Source organism: Harpia harpyja, chromosome 8, assembly GCF_026419915.1.
Source record: "Harpia harpyja isolate bHarHar1 chromosome 8, bHarHar1 primary haplotype, whole genome shotgun sequence".
NCBI classification, from domain to species: Eukaryota; Metazoa; Chordata; class Aves; order Accipitriformes; family Accipitridae; genus Harpia; species Harpia harpyja.
The window spans coordinates 42,302,470-42,324,774 of record NC_068947.1 but is presented as its reverse complement, the minus strand read 5'-3'; the positions used below and the strand labels follow the sequence as shown (position 1 = coordinate 42,324,774).

The 22,305-nt window shown below is 41.6% G+C and overlaps 1 long non-coding RNA gene across 1 annotated transcript in view; it reads left to right on the top strand.

The window, feature by feature from the left end:
• The window catches only part of LOC128144999 (uncharacterized), a 211,599-nt gene that overhangs the window by 37,509 nt on the left and 151,785 nt on the right, over positions 1-22,305 (top strand). The window contains exon 2 of the long non-coding RNA XR_008236279.1: positions 21,492-21,605. This is a non-coding gene — a long non-coding RNA (uncharacterized LOC128144999). The remainder of the gene's footprint in view (positions 1-21,491; positions 21,606-22,305) is intronic.

The window sequence follows — 22,305 nt, the reverse complement described above, 5'->3', positions numbered from 1 at the left end:
GCAGAGACGGCAGCCTTGACCTTTGTCAAGATAAAGAGTGTGGTATGTTAGCTTATGCATTCTAATTGATGGCTTTTTAAACAGCATTTTGTGTTTGTCTCAGATGTGGTTTGAAGTTTTCACATGAGAATGTGTTAGGTAGCTGATCGTGGTCTGTTAAACATATCTCAAAGATGTTAAACTTTATCTCTGCTTTAAGAAAAAAGTAAAAATATACCTCCTTTCAGTTCCAGCACAGCTAGCTGGAGGTGGTTTTTGCCTCAGGCTTCTCATCGTTACCCACAAAATGAGGAATTACTGCCTCTAGCCCAGTGATTATTGTGAGCACTCCCTAAACCGCACATTAGGGAACATTAGCCAAGTTTGTTCAAACCACCCAATTAACATTTTAAGCTAACCTGCTGTTTTCTTCTGAGGTGGATTAGGGAGAGCAGCTCTCCCAGCAGAACAGCATGTGTTTGTGTGACACACACTTTGTAACTTTGCGGGAGTGATTTCCAGCAGAGGGTAATAACAAATATGAAATAGCAGGGAAGAGGAGATACGTTTTTCAGTCAGTGCGGCTACCTGAAGGGTGACTGAGTCTCTGCAGTCCACAGGCCCCAGCTTGATTTGTGGGAGAAGGGAGATCAGAGGTCCTGGGGGGAGACAGGGATGGGACATGTAGAAAGGCATGTATTGTATTTATTTGTATTTATTTGTGAGGGTTTTTTTGCATGATCTCTGTCCTGCACCCACATAAGTGTGCCATTTTCCACATGCTTCTGTCTCAAAGCCTGCATCCTGTCTCTTCATCTTACTGAGCCTTGTATCTGTAGCTAGCTGAAGAAGCAGCTTTTTCTGGCTGATGCTCCCCACATGATTGCTGCCTTCTCTAAATTGGGCCCAGAAGGTGTTTACGAGAATTTTGCTTCTGCTGTTCTTCCTCTCTCCACTATACATCACGCCCAACTATATCTGTGTTGGGAGTCTAATGATCTAAAGCCAGATGTTTGAAACATAGATAATAAGACAGAAGGATGTTTATGCCTGGGGAAAACAGGGGTATATCTTTTTTTAACATATATATTTTCTCTTACCCATACGACTTCTGCCACTTTAAAGTGGGAAGTGTGTTCACTTTTAAAGAGAATAGCAGCTCTCCCATTGGGTATGCCTGCGAAGCACTCTAAATCATTTATGTATGTCACTCTTCATACTTTAACCATTCTAATGTTATTTCATTCTGAGATCAAAGGATGTGCTGGGACAAAAAAATTTCACATTGCCAATTTAAAGAGGATCTGAGAAACACATGCATTCCCAGTTGTCACAGCATAACCCTTGGTTGTCTGAAAGTATGAGAGACTGAATGGAGAGACAAATACAGGGGAAGAAAGTAAGCCTCCTACACCTGATTTTCACTTTCCTTGAGTCAGATAGATGAAAACCATCCTGTGACATGTCTATATCATATCTGATCTAGTTAAAGCTTTGAAGAGTTGATACTGTAGTGTTAATGTTAACCTGACTGACAGAATCTTTCCTGGAGTTGACATGAGCAAATATATCAAGAAGAAGATAAATTAATCACTCTGGTGAGCTTCATTAGTACCAGCATGGGGAAAAATGTGATTGCATCTCCCATGGTAACCAGGAATCCTTTATACTGCTCCTATGAAGGGTTCTGCCTGAGGGAAGAATGGCTAAGAGTGAAGAAAGTGGATTTGGGGAGTGGAAAACTGTTGATTTGAAGTGAATTCAGGAGGGAATAATTAATGGGACAGATGGCTGAATCCTCTGTTCTTGAAATAAAAGTACATTTGCTCTGTGAGTTCACCAGAGAGAGTGACACTGAGATTCTTCTGATTCACGTAACATTTCACCTAAGAGACCAGGATAAACTTGTGAGAACCTCTGGAAACAATGGAAGCTCATGGAAGAAGTTTGAGCCCAGAACTTTTCTCAAACTGTCTGTATAGATCTGGTCACTGCTGTATTTGCAGAGTACCCAGAGCAAAACCACACTTCCCTGTAAGTCACCATTGGCTGCTACCGCAATGTACATCTTAATGTAGACCAATGACTTTGCACTCCGTAGAGTACAATCTGATAGGGAATATGGAAGGGAGGGCTCCCAATAACTTGTATGGCTTCTAGACAAGACCTATCTAGTGTTTTCTACCCAAAGCATTTCACAAAGGTACTGTTCTACTTGCTTCACAAAAAGGGGGCTCTGGGGCTGGAAAGCAAGTTAATAGGAGATAGAAAAGAGAAAGTCTTGTTTCTTGATACCCTGGGTAGTCGCTGGTCTGCTGGGCTTGGCACACCAACCACTTTCTCTTTCCTTATGTCCTACAGCATGTTGCTCTTGTAGCTTCCAGAAGGCAGTGTTCCACAGTGGTGGGTGGTAATGGAGGCTCCACTGCAGTACAGGCTTTTTTCTTATTTGTTTCAAGATCCTGGTGAAATGCATTCCCATTATTTTGCCTCTATATCTTTAGTTCCCTCATCTGCAGCATCTTCTGAATTTCCCTTATTCTGAGGGAAACATTTTTATTAAAACCACAAATAAAACACATACCATGTCACTAGGCACTCATAGGAAAAAGTGGAGACTAGCATATTATGTATGGGATGGATGACAAACTAATAGAGGCTGTAGCACAGACAGCAGTAGATGTGCGGTTGGGGGAACTACAGATGCTTGCTGGATGCAAAAGCAGTGAAAGATGATGACTCTCTACAAAAGTAAAAGCAGTCACATAAGAGCCATTTACCAAATAGTAAGAAGCGACATTTGTGAATGGTCATGCTTTTTAGTCTTAACGCCAGTTTTAGAGCTTTGTTGGGAGAGGAGAAAGAAGCTATAAATTGAAATTAATCTGATCATCAGTCAAAATGTTTTAAGTGAAAAGCAATATACAGGGGTCTGCCTGAATCATCAAGAAAATGTAATGGACTGGGTTTTCCTTTATGACTAAAGAGTTGTAACTCATGACTGCCAAGTGAGAAACAGCCTATTGTTCTTTGTTGAAAACTGGAAACAAAAAGGTAATGACATGTCTTAACCTTTTTATATTTTTGGGATATTAATGCTTAATATCATGTATTAGTTCAGCTACCCAGGGCTCTCAGGACCTGCTGACTTTTTTAGCTTATAGAATGAATTGATTTAATTATCAATATTGAAAAAGGTCTTATTCTTGTCCTAAACAGTATGGAGGGTTCAGCGTGTGGAAACATGTACCCAGCACACACAACTGTGCAATCCTGTCTGTCCTAAGGTTAGCTGAAAAGGCCCTATTTTTTTCCAGGTCTGGAGGGATCTCTGGGTGCGGCATCTTTGGGACAGTTAGTTTAAGCCCTAACTCTTCACTCTGTGACTGTGTTTCTAGGCTGAGGATCTGCTTTTCGATGTAGATATTTCCCAAATTTTCTTCTGCAGGTATTGCTAGTACCAGCAGTTCACACACTGGTGAAGTAGAAGACTTCTTGCTCCACCAGGAAGTTTGCCAAACTTCTACCTTCTTGCTGTAAATTGGGTATTAATGCCTTGTCTCACACACAGAGTGAAGTCATATACCCACATGGACAGTCTGAAGCAGTGTTTGTTGACACATGCTCTAAGGAGAAAGCTGCACTGCTGTTGCACGCTTCTCTCTGCTAAACTGGTACTGGATTTTCCACTCATGCCCATGTGTAAGCCTGTGGTCTGGGCCCCACCAAGAAGGAGCTGTCTTCCACCACCTCTTGGTGAAACAGAGGGAAGAAAGGTTATGTGTGATCTGTTAGCTGAAGTGGCACCTCCCATACATTTCAGGCGTATGGGTGAATAAACTGTGACTAATATTAATTCTGTTGTGTGATATCAGAGGTCACATAATTGCACTGAGAGCGTTGTGAGTGAAGATATGTGCATCAAGTTATCTTGGTTATGTGTTGTAAAGCATCAAGGGTGAGCCACGTGTAGTACTGATTATTAACTGTGGTATTACCTGTAAACCAGGATTGTGAATGCTAATGAACCTTCTTGTTGATCACGATAGAACTGACGTCTGATAGGAATCTGGATCAGGTTTCTTCTTTATCCATGCTACAAGAAGTTTTGGTCAGGAGAATGAAAACATGCCTCTACTGCTGTTAAAGTTAATGAGAGGTCCAGAAGCATATCTGGAAAACTTCAATGAAAGACTATGTGAAGGCACCATTCATGAGAGTAGTGAGGTAGGATGAGATGAAAGAATTTAAAGGAGGGGACATCTTGTTACCTACTACAGAAAGAATTGTCTTCTGACTGATGTGGCACATGGCACAAATGTCATGGAGCAATAAATTGTTCTGGAAATGCAGGACAAGACCTTCTCTGAGAGGCTGGGCATGGACCTGTCCTACTTGCTTGGATGTTGCTAGTGTTTGCCGACAGACTGTGAGGTGGTTGACAAATACAGGATACAGTGAAGGGGGAACAGTAGCAAATGAAAAATATGTTTGCCTTTGTGAAGTGACCAAAGACTCGTGAGGAAACCAAAGCAAGGGAATACTGCCAGGAATACTTGAAAAGCAGGTATTTGGTATTCATTGGTATTGACACATAAAAATGAAGATACTGGTTTTTGGGTTTTCCACCATCAGGTAGTACTTCTTTCCCTTCCTTTCCATCTTTTTAATATTAAAACCTTTTTCTTCTTTTATATCCACATTTAGTATTTACAAAAGGGAAGTCAGTATCTGCTTAGAGTGGTGAGGGAAGCACCTGCTTGAGGCTGAAATGTTGACATTTAGTATCTTTGCATGTGGTGTCCTTGCAGCTCTGTTGTATAATGCATACATGTTATGCTGGTAAATATTTCTTCACTCGCTTGTCCTGGAGACTAAAATTGTTTAGCTGTAGAACGGGGAGAATTAGCAATAGCAGTGCACTCTTCTGTTCCAGCAGTGATAAACATTTGACTGTCATTATGTTCAGCTTGGACTATTTTGTAAATATTCTGAGCTCTCCATGTGTGGGTTGTCATCACTCTAGTAATCTAGCTTCATCTTGCAAACTTTTATCCATAAAATTAAACTGACAGGCCTTAATGGGACAAAATGTGTGAGGAAAGGGTACCAACAAACATAGCTGAAGAAATGGGCCCTTAGAGAATGCTGTAGTATTTAGAATCTGAGATAATAAAGTATAGTGTGGCACAAATGTCTCACTAATAGATAGTAATGTGTTATGAAATCTAAAGCACCATTCTTGGAGTACTGGGCTACGTGATACAGAATTGTTCAGACGTACACTGGCAACAAACATATGCTTTTCAGATGGAGTCAAACTACATTTTGACAAACTTTAAGTATTTCAATTGTCATAGTTTTTCTTTAAAATTATATGTCAGGCAATGAGTATGAAGCAGCTGTCACATTCCTGATGGGAATAAAATCTCTCCATTTGTATTCAAAGCTTGCAGTGCCTGTCCTGGTACTATGAGAAGATACAAACACATCAGTCAAAAACATCTGTTACTTGTAGTGGATTAAAAAGCACCTGGTCTAAAAACACACCTTTTGCAAGGTTAGATTTCAGCCTAATTTGAAAGTTTTTAAAACTCTCAAAGCTGAGGGTTTTGCTGAGGCTTAGGTTCATCCCTTACAAAAGGTACATAATTGAGGTTAAGTTTTCATGGCTAAGCTCTGAAGCATCCCAACAGCTTCATAAATCAGAATAGATTTGTTGCCTGCTGAAACCAGCTGAATGATAGACTCATTCGCAAGTGTGATCTTACACATTTGACATTTCAAGGATCAGAAGAGTCTAAGTTGACTGGATCAACTGTTTTACTACAAATAATTCAGCCGCCTGCACTAGAGGCCAGGGACAGCAGGTCTCTGTAGCGAGGCCTCATCTGCAGAGCGCTTTCCCTGAGGAAGCCCATCAGATCCCACAGGAGCTGTGTTCAAACTGGTAAGTTGCTCCATCCTGGGCCTTGCCATTGTTAGTCCTTGATCATTTCATCCGTCCCTCTGCACAGATGGGAGAGGGACTTATTGGGGGGGGCTGGGGGAGCAGGATGGGAATGGCGGTGCCCATATGCTGGACATGGATCGTTAAAGTCGGCATTAGCAGATTATGTAGGGCTCAGGTGTCGTCTTGGTGGGATACACCAAGTAAATTATTTATATAAATAAAGAGTTATCCCAGACAATTAGCAGCCATAGAGTGAAGTGTGGTGTATGCTGGGCTGTCTCCCTCCGTAGGTTACAGAGCCAAACTCTTGTAAACAAGGGTGTAAGTGGGTCGTTGCTTATTTATTGGCCCTGCCAAATTAGAAATTGTACTTTTGGCTCAGTAGGAACAAATTGGTTGTGACTGCAGTCATCCTTGCCACCCCTCCTCTAGTGTATTCCCTTGCATACTGATCCTTAGATGATGTAAATTAACACAGCTCCTCTGACAGCAATGCTTGTGCCTCTTCAGCTGTGCTGTTAGCATGGATATGCATGGATTAATGGCATCTGCACATCTCCTGCATGGTTGTCATTGTATATGGCAATGGGGAACAAGGATATCCTGGATTATGGAACCTTTGATATTCTTGTTTCTGAATGAAGAAGGGCTCATGTAAGCCAGCTTTGGTGTCTTTGTACTATTCAGTGCGCTCCCATCTGGAAAGTTTTACAGGCACAAATGCCTGGAGGCAACTTGTGTCCTTGAGCAGGATAGTTATGCAGAGATGGGGCTGCACATGTGGTAAGCAGCCCTGTGTGTGCTGAGGAGTGCTGGCAACTACGTTGTATGAACAGCTGCCTGGAATCAGCTCAGGACCAACTCTGAACCTGAGCTGGCTCCAGGCAGAGCAACATGGCATGTCTGCGCTGCACTCTACACGTTCACAGGTGTATTGCTATGTGAACATAACCATACTGCTTCCACACCTGCACGAGGTCTGCATGCAGTTAGGGCCACATAAACACACTTTGGTGCCTGAAATAATAAGCCATATTTGACATAAACTGCCTCAGTGGGCTCTGCATCCTCTACACAGTCTCTATTTCCATATGCACAGGGGTCTGTTACATGCTTTTGAAGCACTAAATCTGTGTCTACATTAGATAATTGCACAAGTGCAATCGTAGCAGTCTGTGTGACTACGTAACCACAGTCTGCTCAGCTTTCAAATGTGGAAGAGGCCTTTAGAGACATGTATTTAGTTTTATTTTTGCTGCTGTTCTCCCTGATGTCATGGTGAGGACTTAGGCTGGAAGTAGAAGGCTCTTCTGTATGGGAGAGGGAAGGGGATAAAGAACAGCTGCTTCCAAGAGCCGCTTTTAGAAGTCCACTTTAAAGCAAAACTTTTTCAAAGCACACTTCAGCCTTTTTCCTCTGTGAGACGAGTGCTTTACCCCCTGTGCATCATACGTGAGCAAAATGGGTGTATTTTCTTCTGGCAGAAAGGTAGTTGTTTTCTTTGAGGTTTTTGTGTCCTGTGTGCGTTTAACTGCCATGTGGAATGATGTGAAAGGGGCTTTTTCTGAGTCTGTCTCTTGTCTCAGTCAAAGGGCTGCTAGAGTTTTAGGCTGCCTGTATTATCTTAGCAGTGATTTTATGTCACTAAAGAACAAGCTATTAGCACAACCTTGCCATTGGGGTTTGTCACACTTTGTGTGTCAGTGTGTACATGTGCTTTTTTGCTAAGTCTCATCTCTCCCAGCCTGTAGTCTGGTCATTTAAAGCGAAGTTCGCAAACAGCATAATAATGCTGGAAATCACAAAAGACCGAGCTAATGGCTGCAGCTACTATTGTAAACCTGATTTCCACAGGCTCAGCAGGGCTTGGCATATCAGGGGCAAGTTCAGTAAAAGAGGCCCTGCTGCTGCAGCTGTGCCTGAGCAGTTGGATTTTTGTTCTCAGCCTCGAACAGAAGCTGGGCCGCAGAAGTTCCTGACCGCCTCCTGCAACACACTGAGTGGCCTTGGCCCCAGCGGAGGCCTTACATGCTTACAGCTTCCCTGAATTAAATGGAGGGTGTCAGTATACAGGAGGTCAGTAGAAGCTCAGGCTCCAGGTGAGCACTGAGGAAGCTTCGGGGGGAGATACTCTGTGGTTTGCCCTCTAAGACAGGACATCACAGCCCCAAAGAAAGCAGAGGAGAATGGAAGCATTCATTTGATGCCTAGCTCTGTGCTTCTACGAGAGCTGAAGCAATCCTCCTTGTAAGTGAGAGGTAGCCTATGACAGCTCAAAATTGATAGTGTCCCCCTTATGGCTCCTTTCAAGCCTGTGATTTTCCTAATGGAGGAAGAACATAAGGCCTTGTACTCCATATGTTTTCTCTACTCTTCAAGTTCTGAGTATATACTGCCGGTGTCCACCCAGTAATTCTCTTTTTTGCGTGTAATCTCCCTTGATGCCTTCTATTTGCTGTCAGGGCCGGGGCTGAGTTCAGGCTCCCAGTACCTTCCAGGAAGACACAGAGTGGACCATGGAAGGACTAAGCAGTTTTCCTTTATCCTCTCCTGTCCCTCTTCTCCCACGTTATTGCCATACACTCCATGTCATGTGAGAGAAGAGGGCATGTGCAGTCCCAGTGTACACACATCTCCTCCCTAAATTAATATTTAAGGTGTTTGGAAGCACCTGTGACACTGAGACTGAAAATGGAGGCTCAGGTCATCCCCAATAATGTCTTGGGTTTCTGTGCAAATACAGTGCTTTATTCTTGTAGATATGCTGACTGTGCTGTGACATTGTGCATGTTGAAGAAGCAGATTTTGTTGAGACATTTTGGCAGCCAGAAGCCAGCACTCCATGGGCTTCTGTTTATATGGATTAGGATGTGCTGGTGGCTTTCCTTTCCTCTTTTCTGGTCTGCATAGCATTCAAAATGTAATGCAGTGCATTTGTGTATCAGATGTACCAAGGGGTGCCATCTAGCACCCTTGTTAGATTATTTAAGCCCATAGTGTTGTAGTCTACCTATATATAAAAAAAAAGAAGTTTATGCAGTTGTTTTGTGTGTCTTATAAGTTTAGAGCCTTCTCTCCCCATCAGGCAAATTTGAAATTATCTTAAAGATAATTAAGTACTTATAAACTGGCATCAGGGAAGAGAAAATCTATCCAAATGCTGCCCATACTGTGGGAAACAAGATGAAAACTTGGCAATTATATAGCTAACTAATCTATTATCACATACACACTGCCCTGCCAATATGCATGCATGTATCTACAGATAACCCACAGCATATGGCATTTCTTTCCTAGTGGGTATGGTGTGGGGGACATGTGATGCTCAGGTTATTGCAGTAGAGGAGAAGGAACCCCAAACAGAAGGTGCAAACCTGTAGGAAGTAGGTAAGGATGTTTACATATTTAAAAGACAATTTTTTTTGTGAAAATGCTATAGTTGTTCTATAGCGAGGATGTGAATTACACAGCAGAACCTGCATGTGGATCTTATGGCCCATGTTGTGTATTACTTGGATACCTCACAACTTGTATACATTTGTCTTGGTCACACATTTTGCCCTTCCTTGCATTGCTGGTGTAAGAAATTATCCTTCTAACACATTGATACCTACAAGTGCAGTCTGCATTATTTAAAAACATTAAAATTGCAAAATTTAAATACTTTTAGAACTCTGTCCTTATGTGACTTTCTCAGGGTCTCACAGGAAGTCTTCTGTAGGGGAAGAACTGAAGCTGATTCTGCTGAGTTGCAGGGGAACATTTACATGTGCCAAAAGCAAGGGCTGCATTTGCCAGCACAGAGCCAAGGAGGCTGGCAAGGGTTTCCTTTGGTTGGTGGCTGAGCACTACCAGATCAGTCTTGCATAACAAAACCTGCCCCGTTGCCCAGTTCATGCCAGAGCCTCCTTAACACGGTTGCTCCTCATGCAGAAAATGAACAACAGTTACCCAACACTGCTAGCAATACATCCTCCTACCTGCAGGTAGCAAGCTGGAATAAAGGCATCGCTCCACGTCTGAAGGACTTACACTGTGAGGCATTGACTCATTTCCACAGAGAACTGAGTGCTTTCAGTTCTAATTAAAGTCAAGTCAACCATCACTGAATCAGAGTTTTAGTCCTTGTAGTAAGAGGGCAACTTGAAGTAGGGCAGTGTGTGGTGGTGGGGAAGGGAGTGGAGAGTTGTTACATTTAATTCATAAAGTATTTTTGAACTTTCATTGAAAAGACGTGTGGGGATTTTTGGAGGGAGGAGGAATGACTTTTTAGAAAGCACTTTTTTTTTATCTCTAAAATCCTTTTTATTTTTCTTGTGAAAATTTGAAAATATTTAAAGGAAACCAAACATCTTTACAAAAATATATCTATGCTGAAAACAAAAAAATAAAGTTCAATAAAAAAACTTCTACCAGCTCCTACTCACTAATTGCATTTAATATTCATTCTTAATTTAAAAATCTCATCGTTCAAACACTTTAAAAAGTTTTAGAATTTCCTCTCTGAATGTTTTTTTGTCTGACGGTACTAATGTGATCAAATCAGTTCAGCTCAGCTTCAATTAAGAAGATGAATGTATTGAGACTCCCAACAAGGCTGTCTGTCAGTAGCATGGGATTATATGATCCTGCCATTTGGCTCTGTGTTTGCTCTTGGTGAGGCTGATAATTTCATCACCCTCCCTGAAGTTGCGTTTCATTCTCCATAAATTCTTTAGTGCCTCTTTAAGCCTCTCGTATTGGAGCACTTTGTCTTCTGAAATGTCCTAGTTTGATCTGTCATTATGGTGGCATGTCACATTCAGTTACTGTATGTGTCTCACTAGGTGCAATGTAATGCTGGCTGCCAACATAACTAATTGTGAGTGAGTCTTGCTCATGAGGCAGTTTGCTGAAAAATGCAGCTGAGAATACCGTTTTCAGCGTATCTGCTCTTTGAACTGTCTTGGCATCAATGAAACGCTTCATTATAGAGAGACATAATAGAACCATGGGCTGTGTCCAGGCTGGGAAACTTCTGCCCAAACTCCCCACTGTTGCTACCCTTGGTTCGGCTCTGCCGGTGATAGCAACTAGGGAGATAAATGAATAGACTGTTGGTTCCCAAAGCTTTCGGAATGACACTCACAGTTGTGGCTGCCACAACCTTCTGCTCTGTTCGCGTTTGCCCTCTTCAAGCCACTGTCCCCCTTCTGCTGTCTAAAAAGGCTACTGCTGCCTTCTTATCTCCCCTGGTCCTTCCCCTCCCACATGCCTTGCTCCATGGCCCCCATGATGCTGCCAGTGCTTTTTCTCCCACTCTGCTGCTGGTGCTGGCCAGTGCTGCTGCTGGGACTAAGTGAACAAGCCCAGCAGAGCATGTTCAGCTTGATTTGATGCCTTGCCCACAGCCCTAGTGTGCTTCGTCAGCTGGGAATTGGTGATGTGAACACAGCTCCGCTTGCAGCTTCCAGCACAGACATTTCATCCTGTGCCAAGCATGTCAGTGTGACACCCAAATTTAGCATGCCAGTCAGTGTTGCTTCCCCTGATACAGCTCAGGCAGAGAGAGTGGGAAATTGTGGCAAAAATACTCTATTATGTTCAAAGAGAGATTGATAGTACCATTAATAAAGCTATTGCTAGCAAATAACTCCTCTGTATAGAGAGAGGCTAGCATTGCCCGTTACAACCATCTGTCCCTTCTTTGTCTCTCTCCCATGCTATCTTTGCTTTTTTCTGTAACATTTATTTATTTATTTGAAACACTTTTGCCTTATTGGTTCCCCAGGCTTATGAAAGTGGAGCTCCCTCTCCAAAGAGAAAGGTGTAAATTACACCTTGCTGTAACCCTGCTGTATAGCATAAAAGCCTTGCAGTTTTAAATTTTAACTTTCTGAGCCCACCTTTGGTAGTCTGAACCATCGTGAGTGACGTACAGGTAGTTTAAATGATACAAACCATGCCTGATGTAGATCTTGCTCATGTGATCAGTCCTCTCATTTCTGTCCAAGTGTGGCATCATAAGCAGTGTTGCCACCTGAAGTATCATCCTTAGTATCTGAAGCAGCAGTACATGAAATTAAGGTGGGTGGTTGCAGGTGGTCTTCAAAGTCAGGTCAAACTGCTAGCTCCACCACTTCTGACACTGTGAGTATGCTAATTTCCCCCCTCCTTGCCCCCAGCCCCATACCTTGGGATTATATACAGTAATACGCTTTGGATTCCCTTAGTGCCCAGTTTCTCAGCCTGTAGAGTGCTTTTGAAATACATTTGGGAGCGCATTTTCTCTGCAACTGTGGATGATAAAAGGAAACAATTTCTAATGGAAATGGAAAATCTTGCCTTATTATTCCCCTATCTTCTCAGGGTCTGCAGCCTAAAGAGAAACATTAAATATGCAATGCTGTGAGAAAACTGGAAGAGCTACAGTTATGTAGTTCATTTCATATTTTAAGGATATTCTCTGCCCTTTTAACACCTACATGTGAGGCTGTTAATAAACAAACAAAATCCAGGAGAAGCTGAGGTTTAGAGAAAACTAAGACCTATCATGAACTTCAGCTATACATACTCCTGTGCTTCCTATGGACGTGTGTCTTCCTTTCCCTTCACTCTCTTTCTCCTGGAATGCAAGAGTGCTTTTACTTGTTAAGACTTAATTTTTTAAATATTCTTTGGCCCGGAGCACATAGAAATTAATCTGAAAGGGAAGCATGAAGCTTTGAAAAGGGCTTCCTTGAATTTCTGCTACACTAGCTACTAGAATGGCTTTTCTCAGGAACTTATTACCGAGTACAGACCTGCCTGGGAACTGAGACTTCAATTTGTTTTAGAGTATATACGAACCACCATGCTCAGTATTGTATATCTGGTTATGGTTTTATGCGACTATCATTGTCATTTCTGAGTCCTTTCTATGTAAAAGAAAACCAGCAAAGTCACTAAGTACTTGCAAGAGAGGAGAACCACTAGTTGGAAGGAGTTTTGAGCAAGCACATTTTGACCCTGAAGCCATGCGGTTTTAAAAATAGTCTTTCTTGAGTCTTCCAGGAGATGCAACAATAGCTGTGAGGATCAGACGCTAATGGTTTAACTTCCTGTATGTGCCTACACACCAATAAGCTACTTGTTATATCAGTAGCGATAATTCTCAAGGTGATGGGCATTTGCTGCTCTAATCTTGGTCTGCTTTCGCTATCAAAGTGGGATGACAGCTGTGTACATGTGTGCTGTGAGTGTGAGCTGAATTCAAAACACACTGTACAATATTACCTGATTTTCAAGGGCGAAGCTGAAGCTAGATCTTCTCCCAGTTTTGATTTTCACTTAGAAGAAGAAAAAAATAAGAGAAAAATTAGGGGTGGGGGTAATCAGACAGTTGAGCTTTGTTACTGCATTATTTATTTTCATTAAAACTGTAATACTAACTGCAAATAGCTTTGGAAATGTTTAATTACCTCTTTCATCAAAGGTGTTGTTTGACACGCAAATGAAGGAACAACCAAAGTGACATGAAATACAATTAACAACTTTTAGAAATAAACAGGCTTCAGACTTGGGGACCTTGGGTGACCTCGACTTTTAACATCAGTATGGTCTTAGATCAGCAAAAGCCTATTATGACATTACAGCCTTTTTAAATGTTAATAGATTAGCTTGTGCTGTTCACTTAGGTTTTGTGATTTGTTTAAAGGTTGTTCTTGTTGGTATGGTTTGAGAATTATTAGGTGGAAAAGCCTTGGGCGTGACAGGTGTGACGGAGAGGCATATGATAAGGAGAAGGTTTTGCTGTGAGTATTTAATTGTTAGGTGGAATGGCTGTGGTTAAAGGTGGGTGAGTATCACTTAAAAAAGAAAGGTTTCCAAATATCCATTCACATACATTTACTTTACAGAATGCCTGACCCCTTTTCCCTTATGACTGCAGATTTATTTCTTAAAAAGCTTTAGTTCCTGGGAAGGAAAGTGTTAGAGAGACTCCTGCCAACATACATCCATCTGTGAATGCTGGTGTGAATATTTATATGTTTGAATCAGAACGTGGGGAGGGCTGCTTGTGGCCTGGGAGTCATTCAGTCAGGAAGCAGATGGCTTCGTGGCTGCAACAAGCACACGATGCAAGTTACTGGATCCAGTCATGAATGCTTTCTGAGCAATACTCATGATAAATAGTGAGTGCATTGTGCAGTCTGGAGGAGAAGTATGTTTTTACAAATGATTTTTTCAGTATCTCTGCATTTGTAAATTATACTGTTTCATTACATCAGTTGCGCTGTTATATAAACGGAAAGGCAACCATGTTTTTTGAATACCTAGCCAGGTGTCAGTTAGGTCTGATGTAGCAACATAGCCAACTCCACATGTGTAATTTTTTTTGAGAACTAGGTAGTACACACTTCAGAATTACAAGAAAATAAAAAAAATTGGTTTGGCCTGTATTTAATGGCAACACTGGTAGATTATTCCAGCCATTTCACTAGTTGACTTGTCTTGTGTTCCTGTCTCAGGGACCAGAAGTTCAGTTTTCACTGAGAAATGCTGCCTCAAATGTGGGACTTGTTCTGTTCTGGCATGTCTTTGTTACCAGTTATGGCAGACTTGACTTTGCTGTTATCAAGGCTTCACTTGCATTAAATATTTTGCATCATTCACCTGCATTGTGTTATGTTTTAACCTCTCTGGGTTTGGACAGCCCCATACATATTTCTAGGAACCTTTTAGGTCCATAATAATAATAAAAATGTTAGTTATTAAAATATTACTTGTGTATGATTATACTTTTGCTAGAGACTAAGCATAGTATTTTTAAATCTAATATCAGAATAGAGAGTAGACAGAGTTCCCTTTGTTTAAATACATTCGTAGGAGAAAATCAGTTCCCTCTTCTGCTGGATCAGCATTGGTGTTCCTGGATCTTAAAATGCAGGCATGTCCTTCAAATAAAATATTGTTTTCTTTGTAGGTGGTCATGAAACTCCATGCACCTTTCACAAATTGAAATTGCATAAACATAAAATTACTGTAAAGGAAGAATTGGGCTGAAGGTGGTATTTTTAGTGAGTATTTTGACCACTGTGATTGTATTTTCTCATCTAATAATAATGATGGTGATTGGAGCTCACTTCCCTTAAGCTGATCTCCATCATTCATTCATCCATAAATTGAGTTTGAATGCAGATTGAGTTCTAGGTGGAGGATTATTTCACACAGCTTTTCCCCTTTTGATCTTTTATTCAGTTGTGCTAGTGGGTTGCCCTGCTTCTATTTCCAAGGTTTTTCCTTCATCTTTTTGAATAAAGCATTGAAGAAGGCTTTAATACTTTCTTTCAACATAAAAATGTTTTTCTTAACCTTTATAATACCTATTAAGTTTAAGATCAAGGGAACTAATGCTCCGTTTGCAATATTGTATACATGAGGAGTGAAACTTTTCTCTGTTCCTCCAGACAGGCTTGGAGCCTGTATTGCTGGGGCGGGGGCAGGTGAAAAGAACACACTTGCAAGCCCACTGGCAGAGGACTGAAGCAGCCTCCTCCTTCTCCTATCAATGTCATCATCACTTATAGAAAAACAACCACTCTTGTAGTTTTCCCAGTGTAAAAGATTGTGTTCACTGGATCTACCCAGGATTGATGGCACTAGCTCTTCCCTTAGGATGCCTGTTATGTGTCGTGCACAGAAAAGATTAGAATATTCTCCAAATGATTCTGGGCATACCTCAGTCCTCAAGTCCTTCAGTGAATCTTACCCCAGAGTCAAGCAGGGCAATAAACTGCATTATAAAATGTTGTGTCAAGAGTAGCCGTGTTGATATTCTCCTTCTACCTCCTCTCAGGAGAGGGGCAAAAATTGCCTCCATGCAGAGGCTCACTCATGCTGGGGAAGAATGCCATGAAGTACTTAAGACTCTTGTGCATTCAAAATGTTTTGCAGATTGCAGAATCCCCCATGATAATCTGGGAAGGGCTTTGTCACTTCAATTTTGCTCTGAGATGATTTGGCCAGGGTTACTCTGTAAAACTGTAACAGAACTGAGACTAGAAAGCTGGATACCTGAGTTCTCACCAGGCAATGTAGGAGGGACCTCAGTATTTTCCTTCTGGGCAGCTGTAGTGATGCTTTTCATAGAATTATAGAATCATTTAGGTTGGAAAAGACCTTCAAGATCATCGAGTCCAACCATCATCCATGCCCTCTAAACCATGTTCTGGAGTGCCTTGTTGTTGTGGTTTAACCCCAGCCAGCAACTAAGCACCACGCAACCGCTCACTCACCCTGCCCCCACCCAGTGGGATGGGGGAGAAAATCAGGAAAAGAAGTAAAACTCGTGGGTTGAGATAAGAACAGTTTAATAGAACAGGAAAGAAGAAACTAATAATGATAATGATGACACTAATAAAATGACAACAGTAATAATAAAAGGATTGGAATGTACAAATGATGTGCAGTGCAATTGCTCACTACCCGCTGATCGACACCCAGTTAGTCCCCAAGCGGCGATTTCCCCCCGCCCCCACTCCCCCCAGTTTATATACTGGGCATGACATCACATGGTATGGAATACCCCGTTGGCCAGTTTGGGTCAGGTGCCCTGGCTGGGTCCTGTGCCAACTTCCTGTGCCCCTCCAGCTTTCTCACTGGCTGGGCATGAGAAGCTGAAAAATCCTTGACATTAGTCTAAACACTACTGAGCAACAACTGAAAACATCAGTGTTATCAACATTCTTATACTGAACTCAAAACATAGCACTGTACCAGCTACTAGGAAGACAATTAACTCTATCCCAGCTGAAACCAGGACACTTGTCTACATACTTTTTGAATACCTCCAGGGATGGTGATTCAACCACTTCCCTGGGCAGCCTATTCCAATGTCTGACAACCCTCTCAGTAAAGAAATTTTTCCTAATATCCAACCTAAACCTCCCTTGCCGCAACTTGAGGCCATTTCCTCTCATCCTATCTCCAGCCACCTGACAGAAGAGACCAGCACCCACCTCACTACAACCCCCTTTCAGGTAGTTGTAGAGAGCGATAAGGTCTCCCCTCAGCCTTCTTTTCTCCAGACTAAACAGCCCCAGTTCCCTCAGTTTTGTGTTGCCCTGAGCTGGCTGCACTAGAACAGAAAGGTTGTTATTACTGTCACATACTTCCTATCAAAAAGTCCTTGGTTTATCATCTAGCAGTGGTTTGTCTGTCAAGTTTAGTTTTACGGTGTCTGTTCTCAGCTTCTTGATCCTCTGATGACTTTAAGATATGTATCACACAGAAATTATACCCCTCTTTGTGGAAATTTTATATTTCTTCACCTTCCACCTATGGCTGTGATCTTGCACCGTTGAGCAATCTACAGAACAGGAGCTCCTTGTCTGCACTTTTAATTATCCTGCCTGACAAAACAGGATCCCATTATTTAATGACTTTTTTTTTCCTCCCTTTGGTTAATTACAGTCACCAGTATTTTAGGAGGCACCCTTCTTTCCCTTTAGGACTCCCAGATTCCTGGTCTGAAGAGCTATAGTCCCACAACCATAACTACTTTATTTTAGCAGTTTTTATATTGGTGTTCCAAGTAATTTGGTTAATAAGCAACAATTGGTATAAAGCACTGAAGACCAATTTCCATGGTACAATGCTGTGCAATTTGTCATAGGAACAGCTATGAAGTGACTGTACTGACTGGCAAGTGACATTGCTTTGTCCCAAAAGAGGCATAATCCAGAGGTCTAGATGCCAAACCAGACCTGCATTCTAAATGTCATATCTTACACAGCCATACATGAAAATTACATTGGTTAGGAATACACCAACAGTCCTTGATTGTGTCCCAGTTAGAGTGAGTGATTTTTTCTTGAGGGTACAGTTTCAGACTTTCTGAATTGGTTATATACAGCATACTTCTGTCCAGTCCCAAGCTGAAAGTTTCATTTGTAACCATAAAGCCTATCTTTCTTGAGTAAAATAATGATTTCTTCATGCAATCAGGAAATGATGGATTAGCAGTTCAATATGCTATGCCAATCATCTGATGAATTGTGCAGTAATATCATTCCCAAATTACCCATTTGCTTGGAACATAACTTCAGTCATTGTGTTACCAAGGAAGACATCACTTTTCTTCCTCTTCTTTTATTCAAGCTAAAACTTAAGGGGAGTGTTGGGAAATTTGTTTTGCCTAAGTTGATGTATTAGGTTTGGCTGGGCGGGAGATAACTTTCATCATAGTAGCCCATATGGTGCTGTGTTTAGGATTTGTAGCTAAAACAGTGTTGATAACCCACCAGTGTTTTGGCTATTGCTAAACAGTGTTTGCACAGTGTCACAGCTTGCTTTTTCCCACTCTAACCCCTCTGCCAGTGAGTAGGCTGGGGGTTGGGAGGGGACACAGCAGGACAGCTGACCTGAATTGACTAAAAGGGTATCCCATACCATATAATGTCATGGTCAGCAATAAAACCTGGGGTAGAGCAAGAAGAAAGTGGGGGCTTTTTCTTTGAGGGTGGCCATTGCTTGGAGACTGGCTGGACATCAGTATGCTTGTGGGAGGCGGTGAGTGATTGCCTTTTCATTGCTTGTTTATTTCTTCTTTCCTTCAACTATTAAAATGTCTTTTTCTCAACCCATGAGTTTTCCAGCTTTTGTTCTTCCTATTTTGCCCCCCATCCCAACGAGCAGGGTGAGGTGAGTTAGAGGCTGTATGGGTGCTTGGCTTCTGGCCAGGGTCAATCCACCACAGTTGAAAACTTTTTAATCCTCCTCTACATGAGAAACTGCCAGCATTACTCTCCAAGATGCTCAGCCTGGCTCTCTGGTCAGGCCTGTTCCTTACCCTCCTTTTCCCATGGCAGGCCAGCCTGATGCTTGTCCTATCCCTTCATCTTTCTGATGGCAAAATCCTGTTCTGCTTCCAGTTTTGAGGAGAGCTGAATGACCCTCTATTTACTAGCTACAATGAAATTAGCATTTGCCTAGCTGAATTGGTTGTGGAGTCCTTGAACAAAAGTTTTTAAGGGACAAAATGTGACTTGTGATAGTATAAAGAATAAATTATTGTTGAGTACTGTGGGGATGTGGCGGTTCCTGATTGGCACATTAGAAGGGCTATAGGCTAGAACTTGATAGCAGTACTCCAGCTATATACCATCTGTATTTCTTTCAATGACAAAAATAATCACTGTTTTTCTGCACTGCTGTCAAAATGCTGAGCCAACATGCCGATCTGGGAGTGTGATCTGGAGTTCTGGTCTGGCTACATCAGCTATGCTTTTCAGCCAATTCCAGCAGTAGATTCTGTAATATTGGTGAGGTTTGATCCAGGAAAAGCACAGATGTTGCAGTATGTTGCAAGTACTTTGGCAATTTGAAAGACTCAGTCCAGTCCTTGGGCCCTTTTCTATTTGTCTTACATGACACTCGTGGCACAGAGCAGAAGCAAAAGTAGGCAATCCAGCGAAAGCAGGGATTTTCCCAATAGAAGCACCCATACAGTTGGTCAGAGCCACTACTAGCTCTTAATATTTACTCTTCTAACATTTGCACTACCAGAAAGAAAGGATATTCAGCTGCAGTAGTGGATCCTTGAACTCAGAGACAACTGGTTATAACTGAGGTTAGGGTTCTTAGGGGTCAACAGAGATTTATTAGCATCCTCTTTGCTCACTTTTTTCTCTCAAATGTACTGACAAGCCACTTCTAGTTCTCATTGACTCTGAGATGACCTGGTCCGATTTGCTCTGACAGCCATTACAGAAGTAGCCTTAGAATCCTATGTTGCTGTTTCAGGGTGAGATTAATGTATAGACTTTACCTTTCAAGGAGGAGATCAGTCAGTTGAAGATACCTCAGGTTGTCTCGGGTAAGTCTTACCTTACATTTGTGGGTTGGTTTTTTGTTTTGTTTTTTGTTTTTTTTTTACTGAGCATCAACAGTTATACATAGATGGCTAAAACACCATTTTATCAGAACTGCTTTAGCAGTGAGGCAAAGAAACTGATGGAGTTGTTCCAACACCTAGCCAAACCAGTTAACTGCATTCCATAAGCTTTACATTAACATTGGAAAGCTTACTGTTGTGCTTTCTTACGAGACGTGCATATGAGGGCAGAAGAATGACTAAAGGGTAGCCATAAATCCAACTGTTGCTCTAGTCTTAGTGGTATTAGACCATAGAGAAAGCATCAGTCTTTTCCCTTGCACTTTATTTGTACTGGGCCATGTTGGTATGTGGCATCAGTTTTAAATGGAAAATCCATTAAACACATCAGTTACTGTGACTAGCTACAGAGAGACATAATTTTTGGATCATCCAGGAATGTAAAGACCATAGTAAAAGATGCGTGATACAAAGTGGTACTGAATGATGATGTTAATACGACTAATCGATCATGAAAATAACATGTAAAATTCTGCTGTAACAAACCTTTCTGAAGTCAGTGCAAGAGAAAACACGTCTTGCCAAATGCAAATGCCTCAATCAGACCTGACATTCAGCAGTTACAATGAGGTACAGTTCATAATTTCTGCTTGTGTTGCTCTGTGGAATTTGTGTGTGTTGATCTTGACCTTGGATTTTCAGATAAGCTTGAGAATGGTCAAAATATTTAGTGCACAGAAATGGAAAACTCTTTCAGCAATGCCTTTCCTCAAATGTATGCATGATTTAAAAAATAAACTTGGAACTTTTAAGTTTACCTATTACAGGCAGAGAGATGATTCTTATAAGCCTTTTGCAAGAAATACACTACAATGAAACACAGGGAAAATGCTTTTATGGGAAGACAATACTGTTTTCATTTTTGACAATTAAATAAAAAGAAATCATCCATTTGTGTCCCTTGCATCAGCCTGTGACTACGCAGCTTTCTGCAACAACATTGGTGCTGGTGATATCATATCTCTAGCTCCACCATTTATCTTGGTCTCTAGTGACTCCTCAGTGCTCTCCAGAACCTGGCCACCAAATGTTTGGACAGAGAAAAATGGACAGCTTTCCATAACCAAATGTGTGATTTTTCATTCACACCTTCCATAAAATCACATAGTTTGGGGCTCCACTATATCTTTTTCCCCTTGCATCCTATTTCCTAAGTCTCGAGTGTCTTAGGAAATAATTTCAACACTCTTCTGTAATCCTAATATACTATTCCTTCAATTTGTCTCAAGTATTCCAATTTTGTATTTTTATAGTGCAGTCTATAATTTGGGCTTAGCATTTTTTTTTATATTGTACAGAATAATGTGTCAGCACAGCACTACAAGAGAGCTCTGTAATTACTTTAGGGATCAGTGAGGGATGACCAAGCATGTTTATACATGCTTCCTCTTCAGCAATAGGAGAATCAGGAAGGTGTAGATAATAGCCTGAATGCTTAAAGCAACATTCACACTCAATTGAAATAGTACTGAATGTTACTTAAGACGGCAGCATACAGAGGTACCTACTGGACTTGAAATTTGTCATAATGTTTTGTTGCATTTTCAGCAAAATTTCTCAACTTGTGCTTTTACTGTACTCTAAAATTTTGCTCTATGTGTTCTACGACAATTTTAGATTCTGACCTGTGCTACCTTTTTTCAGGTAAGCTCCATGGAAGAGTCAGGTCCAGCACTACTTGATGCAGCTGCCAGAGGCAGGAAACAAAGTTACTTCAAGACCACTATGAGACTCAGCTGATTCTGCTTCATATACAAGGTATACTTCCTTATGCTACCTTCTCTAACAAATAACAGTATGTACATTAAAAAAACCCCAACATTACACAAACCTTTCCTCTATAGAGCAGATGAGGAAGAGCTAACCATTTATAAAACAGAATTAATATTTTATTTAGCTTAATATACTAATGGAAAGCCTTTCCTTGCTACTGTGGTGGGAAGAGAGAAGAAGTGGTGACTGTTTGCTAAAGGGCCTCTTTGACACTCACTCTGTGCTTGGTTGGCATTGTGCATTTTAGGTTAGACAAGCCAGCAGGTTTGTCTTTGGGAAGTTTAGGAATAACTGACATACATGCTGTGTCTATACTGTTTTTTAAGGGCAGCTCCAAGGTCTCAAGGCTAGCTTCACTGATAGAGTTCAGTGCAAGAATCACTGGAGCACACCCAAGAGAGCAGGTGCCTGAGCGTGTATTAGCTCATCTGCAGGCATGCTTGCACAGGCTGTGCACATATGGGCAGGACATGGAGCATGCAATGCCCACAACCTGTTCTGAACTTTCTATTTCACTGTGCTAGAGGTGTAGACATGCTGCCTCTGCTTTTGTGCCAAGAACACCAGGAGAGGGCCAACAAAGGAAAAGGTCTTTGAGTACTGTGGAGCAGCCTTCCCAGTGCAGACAGCACAGGCTGGGGTGTTTCATTTGCCCTGGTCCTGATTCTGGAAATACTGGGCTAGC